The sequence below is a fragment of the Salvelinus sp. IW2-2015 genome, unplaced genomic scaffold (assembly GCF_002910315.2).
Source record: "Salvelinus sp. IW2-2015 unplaced genomic scaffold, ASM291031v2 Un_scaffold2154, whole genome shotgun sequence".
NCBI classification, from domain to species: domain Eukaryota; kingdom Metazoa; phylum Chordata; class Actinopteri; order Salmoniformes; family Salmonidae; genus Salvelinus; species Salvelinus sp. IW2-2015.
Window position 1 is genome coordinate 227,556 of NW_019943486.1, and position 9,943 is coordinate 237,498.

The 9,943-nt window shown below is 45.8% G+C and overlaps 1 pseudogene; it reads left to right on the forward strand.

The window, feature by feature from the left end:
• Positions 1-4,624: 4,624 nt before the first annotated feature.
• Positions 4,625-9,595, forward strand: LOC112073120 (integrin alpha-11-like; annotated as a pseudogene).
• Positions 9,596-9,943: the final 348 nt, after the last annotated feature.

Below are 9,943 nucleotides of genomic sequence, written 5' to 3' on the forward strand. Positions count from 1 at the left end.
TTGGCCCCAGTCATAACATACTGCTCCACTGTAGGGCTCTGATTGGCCCAGTCTTTACCACACCGCTCCACTGTGTCAGCGGCTCATGATTGGCCCAGTCATTTACCACCGCTCACTGTGTCAGGGCCTGATTGCCCAGTCATTACCACACTGCTCTACTGTGTCAGGGCTCTGATTGGCCCCGTGATTACCACACCGTCACTGTGTCAGGGTCTGATTGGCCCCAGTCATTACCCACACAGCTCCACTGTGTCAAGGGCTTGATTGGCCCCAGTCATTACCAAGCCGCTCCACTGTGTCAGGGCTCTGGATTGGCCCAGTCATTACCACGCTTCCACTGTGGTCAGGGTCTGATTGGCCCCAGTCATTACCCACACCGCTCTACTGTGTCAGGGCTCTGATTGGCCCCAGTCATTACAATACTGCTCCACTGTCAGGGCTCTGATTGGCCCAGTCGATTACCACACCGCTCCACGTGTCAGGGCCTTGATTGGCCCAGTCATTAACCCACACGCTCTACTTTTGTGGTCAAGGGCTCTGGACTTGGCCCAGTCAATTACACCAACTGCTCCACTGTCGGGTCTGATTGGCCCAGTCATTACCACACCGTCCACGTGTCAGGGCTCTGATTGGCCCAGTCATTACCCACACCGTTCAACTTGTGATGTTCCAAGCCAATACCGGCTGAGGCCAACCATTGGGGTTATTATTACAGTCCGTATCCTCCCCAAGGACTGGCATAACTGACCCCAGTCTCAGCATTTGGTTCAGGCAGACAAGATGACGTTCCTGTTGGACATATTTCTACGCCTACAGCACGTGCTGTGTTTTTTGGTTTTACTATCCCTGTGGGGACCAGAAGCAATTTTAGGCTTAGAGGTTTGGTTAGGAGTTAGAGAAAATAGGAGTTTGAATGGCTAACAATGTTTGGTCCCCACAAGGATAGTAGCTGTGTGTCATCAATGTATGGGGTTCTTGTTTGTGTACATCCAGAATCGTGTTCTGTCAGAGTTGAGGATTCTATACAAGCAGGAAATAGCTGCCTCGATTAAGGCATTCCTTCCTGCCCAGCGAAGAATAGGGAGTCCATCATGCGATGGAGGACCAGTTAACAATCGCTCCCGCCTCCTCCTCTCGAAGGGCCAAGGATAGCAGTAGTGGGTTGACTATGCACTGCATACTAAATACAGCTGGAATTTAGTTCTTGTTTGTGCCGTTTTCTGGGCGAGAATGTCATTACTGCTAAGTTTGCAAGGATTGCTTTGGCCTTCTGAACAGGTTAAAGTGTCAACACAAGATACAAATCAAATTTTATTGTCACTCAAATTCAAAATTTTATTGTCACATGCCGCCGAATACAACAGGTGAGACCTTACAGTGAAATGCTTACTTACGAGCCCACTAACCAACAGTGGAGTTTTGAAAAAATGGATAAGAAATAAAGATTAAAAGTAACAAGTAATTAAGAGGCAGTAGTAAAAAATAAAAGTATATTACAGGGGGGTGCTGTACAGAAGTCAATGTGCGGGGCACCTGTTAGTTGGAGATATGTACAGATGTAGGTGAGTTAATTAGAAGTGACTCTGCAATGGATGACAACAGAGAGTGGCAGTGTGTGAGAGGGGGGGGGGGGGGAGGGCAATGTGAAATAGTCTGGATTAGCCATGTTTGACTAGATGTTAGGGAGTTTATGGCTTGGGGGGAGAAGCTGTTTAGAAGCATCTTGGACCTAGACTTGGCGTCTGGTATCGTTGCCGTGTGGTAGCAGGAAACAGTCATATGACTAGGGGTGGCTGAGTCTATTGACAATTTTTAGGGGCTTCCTTGACACCGCCTGGTTATAGAGAATCCTGGATGAGGTAAGCTTGGCCCCGTGTATGTACTGGCCCTTCACACTACCCTCTGTAAGTGCCGTTGCGGTCGGGGCAGCAGTCTGGCATACAGACAGTGGATGACGAACCAAATAAGTCAGAGGATGCTTGATGGTGCAGGCTGTAGAACCTTTTGAGGATCTGAGAACCATGTTAAATATTTTCAGTCTCCTGAGGGGGAATAGGTTTCTGTTGTGCCCGTTCACGACGGTCCATGGTGTGATGTACATGTAAGTTGTTGGTTGCTATGGGACACCAAGGACTGAAGCTCTCAACGCTGCTCCACTGCAGCCCCGTCAACGAGATGGTTTTTTTTTTTATGCGCCAATACAACCCTTACTGTGAAATCCTACTTACAAGCCCTTAAACAACAATGCAGTAAGAAATACGAGTTGAAAAATTTCCTAATAGCGAGAAGTAATTTTTTTTAAATAACAAGTAGAATAGGAAGGGCTGATATTCAGGGGTACAGGTTATGCGAGGTAATTTGTCATTGTAGGTAAGGGATTAAGTAACATGCATAGACAATAAACAGCGAGTAGCAGCAGTGTTAAAACAAAAAGGGGGGGTGACTGTGTAGTGATGGGACGGAGGGGATGGCTGCTTGCTCTTATCGGCTCTTAACCAACCATGCTATTCTGTTAGTTTTTTCACGTTGTTCACATCTTGTCTTGTACATAATGTTGCTGCTACCGTCTCTTTATGACCGAAAAGAGCTTTTGGACATAGAACTTGCGATTTCGCTGGAGCAGGAAACAGTTCTACATTCTAAATCGGAAGGATGAACAGCAGCCTCTGGTAAGACACGAGCGGGAGGCTATGCAATAATATAACAGTTTTTACATTCTAATCGGCAGGATAGAACAGCAGCCTCTGTAAACACGAGGCGGGGACCTATGCAATATATATATAAACAGTTCTCATTTAATGCAGATAGAACAGCTAGCTCTGGTACGAACACGAGGTCGGTGGGGCCTATGCAATATATATAAACAGTTCTACTTCTAATCGGCAGGATAGAACAGCAGCCTCTGGTAAGACCGATGAAGGCGGGGACTATGCATATATATAAAACAGTTCTACATTCCAATCGCAGGATAAGAACAGCAGCCTCTGGTAAAGACATGAGGCGGGGACTATGCATATATATAAACAGCTGGTGCACGATATCTAAGGATCTTCAAGGTTTGGCTCGCTGAGGTAGAGTATCTCTCTCTACCTAGAAAGTTTATCTGTATTTATCGTCGCTGTCTACATACACCACAGACAGATGCTGGCACGTAAACCGCACTCAGCGAGCTGTATACTGCCATAAGCAAACAGGAAAATCGCTATCAGAGGTGGCGCTCCAGTGGCCGGGGACTTTAATGCAGGTGAAACTTAAAACAGTTTTACCTAATTTTAATACCGCATGTTAAATGTGCAACCAAGAGGGAAACAATTCTAGACCCTTATAAACTCCACACACAGAGACACGTACAAAGCTCTCCCTCGCCCTCCACTTGGCAAATCTGACCATAATCTATCCTCCTGATTCTGCTTACAAGCAAAATAAAGCAGGAAGCACCAGTGACTCGGTCTATAAAAAGTGGTCAGATGAAGGCAGATGCTAAACTACAGGACTGTTTTGCTACCACAGACTGAATCATACTTCTGGGATTCTGCATTAAGGAGTACACCACATCGTCACTGGCTTTATCAATAAGTGCATCAGAGGACGTCGTTCCCCACGACTGTACGTGCATACCTCAGACCAGAAGCCATGGATTACAGGCAACATTCGCACTGAGCTAAAGGTAGTGCTGCCTGCTTTCAAGGAGCGGGACTCTAACGGAAGCTTATAAGAAATCCCGCTATGCCTCCGACGAACATCAAAAGGACAAAGCGGCAATCTACAGGACTAAGATTGAATCGTACTAGTACGCGGCTCTGACGCTCGTCGGATGTGCAGGGCTTGCGAAACTATACAGGGCTAAAAAGGGAAGCACAGCCAAGAGCGCCCAGTGACACAAGCCTACCAGACGAGCTAAATAACTTATATGCTTCGCCTTCGAGGCAAGTACACTGAAACATCCATGAGAGCATCAGCTTGTTCTGGACGACTGTGTGATCAGCGCTTCTCCGCATGCCGATGTAAGACCTTTAAACAGGTCACACATTCACAAGGCCGACTAGGGCAGACGGATTACCAGGACGTATACTCAAACATTCGCTGACCAACTGGGGAAGTGATCTTCACTAGATATTTTCCCACTCTCCTGACCGAGTCTGTAATACCTACATGTTTCAAGCAGACCACCATAGTCCCTGTGGCCCAAGAACACTAAGGTGAACCTTGCCTAAATGACTACCGACCCATAGCAAAATGACTACCGACACTGATTATATATATAACATCTGAAATGTATGGTGATTTGAGTCATTTCCCTTGACGTAGTGATGCGGAATGTAAAACACTCCACTCTCACCTACTGTACATTATCCAATCTGTTTACATCTGACATAAAGGTACAAGGTTCCTAGTTTAAGGGTTGATTAAGAATCAGGGGATATTGTAAACTCACGGTAGCTACAGTGTCTCTCATTGAACCTCCATGGTGGCAGTTACAGTAATATGTACATATCTGCTCAGTGCTTGGTCTTCAGAGGGGGAAATGCCCTGGTTTCTTTGTTGGTACCAACAGGGGCTTGCAGGCTCTTTGGTCCTGCAAGGACTTGCAGTGTATTGCAGGCTCTCTCTCTTTAATCGCCTAATGTGGGAGATTATTTTGTCGGAGCTGGGGACTGAGGGCAGCGTAGAGTTTGGAAATGTTTATAGCCAGGAGAACCTCACCCTAGTGCTACTGCCTCTGCAGCTTCAGCTCTACTCTGTGTCACACCTGTATGCATGTTCTGACTGTCTGTTGTGGCAAAACTCATGGGTAATCGCGACTAGTAACGAGCACTGTAACGACAAAATCAGCAATTTGACAGAATTGAGTTTTTAAAAGCTTTGACCCACAAAGTTATTTAACATGATGCAAAGGCACTGATATTTCCTGTGAGAGATTGACTACAGTAAAATTATATCTGGGAAACATTGTCCATCGTGGTCACTATAATACTCTCTCTTGTCGTCCCCATGTAGGTATCTTTCGCCTGGAGTTTGAGTTCAGCCGATCAGTGTTCCTGGACGCATGTACGAGTGCATTCTAGAAGCCAGACAGGTGAGGACACACTAAACCACTTCAAATATTAAAACGTTTTTTAAACACTTTGTCTGATAAACTTTGTCTGATAATTTATTATTTTGCACATTTATGATCAGGTGAGATAATGAGACAATGTTCATAATCAATCAAATGTTATTTATAAAGCCTTCTTACATCAGCTGATATCTCAAAGTGCTGTTACGAGAAACACAGCCTAAAAACCCCCAAACAGCAAGCAATTTGCAGGTGTAGAACACCAGGTGGCTAGGAAAAACTCCCACTAGAAAGCCAGAACCTAGAAAAACCTAGAGAAGGAACTAGGCTATGACGGGGTGGCCATTTTTTTTTTTTTTTTTTTCCTCTTCTGGTGTGCGCGGTCGGAGATTATAACCGAACATCGCCAGATGTGTTCAATACGTCATAGATGAACAGCAGGATCAGATAATCAATAATCACAGTAGTTGTCCGAGGGCGCAGCAGTCAGCAACTAGGGAGTAAATGTCAGTTGGCTTTCATACGCCAATCATATCAGCAGTCTATCTACTACAGCTCACTGCGGTTCTTAGAAGTTGAAAAACAGGCAGGTCTGGACAGGTAGCACGTACGAGTGAAAGGTCAGGGTTCCATAGCCGCAGCGCGAACACACGCTATGAAAACTGGAGCCAGAACAGCACACGCCAGAGTGGACTGGGGACAGCAAAGAGAGTTCATCATGAACCGGGTCAGTCCTGAGGCATGGTCACCTAGGGCTTCAGGTCCTCCGAGAGGAGAAAAGAAAAGAGAAAGAGAGAATTAGAGAGAACTACTTAACTCTTATGCTCAGGAGTTTCTGCTTCTCTGACTTTCCTAGGCAAAGTCCCACCGTGCAAAGGTTCAAAACACGATCATATCAAGATGAGTGTGGCACATCACTTAAGAATATGAGGTGTAAAGTCTCTCAAGTAGCAAAAGTCAAAGTCACTATCAACAGAATGAGGTGGTTGTACAACATAACACTAATCAACAGCATGAGGGTGTGTCAAAGTCACTAATCAAGCAGATGAGGGTGGTGTCAAACTTCACTAATCAGGGTGAGGGTGAAAACCTGCAGATACTGCATTCAATCAGCATTTCTAACAATGAACTGATTCAATACACTAACCACAGACTACAGATCCACCCAGTGAGAAGCAGGATATTGACAGAAACTGAGCTTAACATCTCTGAAATATGTTCTCGTCATCCAAGGGTCACTTGGCATACAGTCCCATTGAGATGTGAGTTTGGCATGTCAGAATAGTTGAAATGCATTTTTCTTTTCTCTCTCTGCAGTGACGGAGAGGAGGTTACCTTAGAAGACAATTTCAACGACATCTTTCACCCGCTGAAATACGAGGCTGACCTCCTATTTACAAGGTTTGTCTTTGTCACAATGTCCTCTCTAACGTTCCTTCTCCTTCTGTCACTCTCCTTAAATAAACTCATAAAACTCTTGTAAAATAAAACAGTTAACTATCATAGCAATGCAATTCCCTGTCGCTGGAACTGACGGATTCAATGTTGATTTAGTGTTGCACAGACACAATGGCAAACGTTKMATATACAGTATACAGATATACTGTACAWGATTGAGTGTATCACCTCCCTTTCTCCGTAAAGGGACTCCAACCCCTCTGGCTGTGAGATCAAAGCAGACCTCTCCCTGGAGATACCGGGAAATATTGGTCCTCCATTCAACTTCACCTTCCAGGTGAGGATCAAAGGTCACGACACACGGGGTTGCGGCACAATCATACAGCAACCACGCAACAATKAATTGTCTTTACTGTGTAGAAATACTGTATATTGCAATTACATTTACAAAATACCCCAACWATTTTTTATTGCTTGAGTTAAGACTGAATTAGTSCCCTATATTTCTCWCAGATTCAGAATCTGGGCTTCTTTCCCGTGAGGGACCTGCAGTTGAATATAGAAATTCCAGAGATGACCAAAAACGGGAACCAGCTGTTGCAGATATCGGACTTCCATATTGACAAGGTGAGAGGACTTGAAAATCTGGCAAAGGACTTAGAATGGTCTGTTTCCTTTGAGAGACCACCAAGTGTGTACTTKTACTGTCTSGGTTCTAACGGAGATGTAATTCTGTCTCCTTAGACAGACGGTACCCGCTGCATACCCCCTCAACATGTGGCACAGAGCAGGGCGTCCCCAGAAGACCTCTCTCGAGTCTCACGCCTGGTAAACCACCCACACCATATGATTGCAACTAGCTTACCTAAATAATGGAACATTCTTAACTAACAAGCTTGTGTTTGGCCTCTATTCAGAACCAGTCCAATACTCTGCCTCTGCCGGTCCAATGCACTGTCAACCTGAACCCCTACAAGGAAGTCAGCGTCAGAATCAGGGGGGCATTACGGTTGGACGCCTTGCATGCTGTGAGTATATCGCATTCCACTGCTAAATCCTACACTCCTTGAGCATGTCTGTGAGACGTTAACTTCCTGTTGTGTTCATTCACCCTCTCTTACAACACCAGCTGAGGTTCAAAGTGCTGGAACTGGTGACGAGGCATCAGTAGAACTTCCACCTTCAAGCCCCATGTTTCTTCATGAAGAAAGGCCTGTCAGACATGTGAGTACAAAACACTCCAAGTCAAGACACACTTCAGTGCATAACCTTTTCTATAGAGTCATTCATTAATCGATTGAAAACGTGTATTTTCAATAGCACCTGGCCATGAGACTAGACTACTTTTCACTATAGTTGCAGTTCATGTTCTACGAATGAGCTCCTAATAGCTCTGCAGAATCCTCACAGCCAAGGCTGTTATTCTAACACACATGATTGACTGCATGGTGCTTAAGGACCGAAAGGACCAGCAGCAACACGTGTAGTATAGCCCTGTTCTCCAACACACTGCTCTTTGCTGCCACCTATAGGCCAAATATTTAGAGTTAAGCAACAACCAGTCACACAAAGTTGTTATGCAGTCAACCAGTTCCCTTCATCTCTGCTTTTGACGAGACTCCACAGGGAGAGAGCATGGAAACATTTCTTTTCAATGCATCGTTGGTCAGATGGAACTCCAGTAAAACTGGTGATCCACACAAGATGACACCGTGTCAACACTGACCCACAAAGCATCACGCAAGATAGATCTGCATATAAATGTGTGTGTACAAGAGCTTTAGAGGTACCAGTTGCTTTTACAAACCCTAGAATCTGCCCTTTTGAAGTCTTCCAATGGTACAAAAAAGCGACATGTAGCAAGATTCCCAATAGTAGACGTAATCTGTTGTAATCTATTGCAATCTATGACGTGTAAACTGAACTAGGATCAGCTTTTGTTATTTGATCGGGGTGCCATTTTGTCTTGTTTTGTGTGCTCGTTTCCACAGATAATCCTGGAGATTAGGAAAGAAGGGGATTACAGAATCTCAATCTGGATTATCATTGGGAGCACGCTGGGAGGGTTGTTGCTGCTGTCCCTGCTCAGCCTAGCTCTATGGAAGGTAAACCCTGCCCTACTGCCCTGGAGCTCWCATCATGTACAAACATTACAYCGSCATGATGATCACAACATACATWTATCATGGACATGATCATATCTAGATAATGAGTTTACAGCAACAGGATTTYTGTTTATTWAAACTAGATAGGTAATTGCCAGATTGCACCTYTAATTTTACGGTCCTGGATTGCAAAAGTGACAGTGAGCATAGTGTGCCATTTCAGGACCACTCAGGTTCTTTCTCTAAATTCAGTAGGAGTATTTTAACTGACTGACATCTAGACAGTGTTATAACTGCAGTGTAATAGTGGACGACACTGCCCTCTTCTGGCAAAGAATGATTGTACATTATTGTATGTATTTTCCCACTAAGAAACAGCATGCCCTACACTGATAAAGCCAGCTGAGATTGTTTCTATGAAAACGATCTCGAAGTATCTATGCCTCTCAATCTCACTTCTCCCTCCTCCTCCAAGCTTGGCTTCTTCCAGAGGCAGAAGAGGAGAGAAGAGGATGAGCAGGAGACCAATGGAAAGGTGGCAGAGGAGCGGTAACTAACGCAGGCGAGGGACCAGCCATCACACACACACAGGGGACCCAGAACTCAGGGACTGCCCCATCCCCCCCGACACTACAGTGGTACAGTCCAGAAGGCTCTGCAAGATGAGACCGTCAGATCAAGACCTGCTCAGTGCACTGGAAGACCAACTGTACCTGTATGACCCATGAGACGTTAGCGCTACCAACCATAATGCCCCGCCCTCCACTATAATGCCCTGCCCTCCACTGTACAGCTGAGACTACTGGACCGTCCTGGGTGCCTGGTTACCCATACCCACCTCTGACCTTACCCTTTAGCTAGACACCCTTCCCCCTGGTTACCCACCTCTAAACCTCCACCCACACTGCCCTGGTTACCCACCTCTGACCTCTACCCTTTAGCTAGACACCCTTCCCCCTGGGTACCCACCTCTGACCTCTACCCTTTAGCTAGACACCCTTCCCCATGGTTACCCACCTCTAACCTCTACCCTTTAGCTAGACACCCTTCCCCATGGTTACCCACCTCTAACCTCCACCCACACTGCCCCTGGTTACCCACTCTAACCTCTACCCACACTCCCCATGGTTACCCACCTCTAACCTCCACCCTTTAGCAGACACCCTTCCCCCTGGTTACCCACCTCTGACCTCTACCCTTTAGCTAGACACCCTCCCCATGGTTACCCACCTCTAACCTCTACCCTTTAGCTAGACACCCTTCCCCATGGTTACCCACCTCTGACCTCTACCTTAGCTAGACACCCTTCCCATGGTACCCACCTCTAACCTCTACCCTTTAGCTAGACACCCTTCCCATGGTTAACCACCTCTAACCTCTACCC